We start from the raw sequence: 667 nt of genomic DNA, 5'->3' as shown, positions 1-667 counted from the left end.
AGTGCTATTGCTGGGTCATAAGGGAGTTCTATGGATAGTTTTTTGAGGAACCTCCACACTGTTTTCCAGAGCGGCTGCACCAGTTTACATTCCCACCAACAGTGCAGGAGGGTGCCCGTCTCTCCACACCCTCACCAGCACGTATAGCATGGCTAAAATAAACAAATTGCTAAGAGCCACTTTTAAAGATCTTTTTAAAAAGTTAAATTTATTTTAATATATTTTCTTTAACTGAACATATGCAAAATAGTCACATTTCAACATGACTTAATATACACATTTATTACTGAGGTATTTTATATTGCTTTTTTTCTTGAAATCCATTATTTTATGTCTTAATTTGGATGTAAATTATTGGAAATACTTGATCTGTATTTTTCAAATAAAATTTAAAATTGAAAAAGCGTATTCCCAAATCCAGGTTGTTCTAGACACACATAAATGTGGTCCAGTAACTGAATTGAATATGTTTTTTTTCAATGTGTATTTATTTTTGAGAGAGACAGAGACAGAGTACGAGTGGAAGAGGGGCAGAGTCTGAAACAGGCTTTAGGCTCTGAGCTGTCAACACAGAGCCCAACATGGGGCTCAAACCCACAGACCATGAGATTGTGACCTGAGACGAAGTTGGATGCTTAACTGACACTGCCACCCAGGCACTGCCGAA

This window comes from Suricata suricatta, chromosome 2 (assembly GCF_006229205.1).
Source record: "Suricata suricatta isolate VVHF042 chromosome 2, meerkat_22Aug2017_6uvM2_HiC, whole genome shotgun sequence".
In the NCBI taxonomy this organism is placed as follows: Eukaryota; Metazoa; Chordata; class Mammalia; order Carnivora; family Herpestidae; genus Suricata; species Suricata suricatta.
This window is presented reverse-complemented; position numbering follows the sequence as displayed.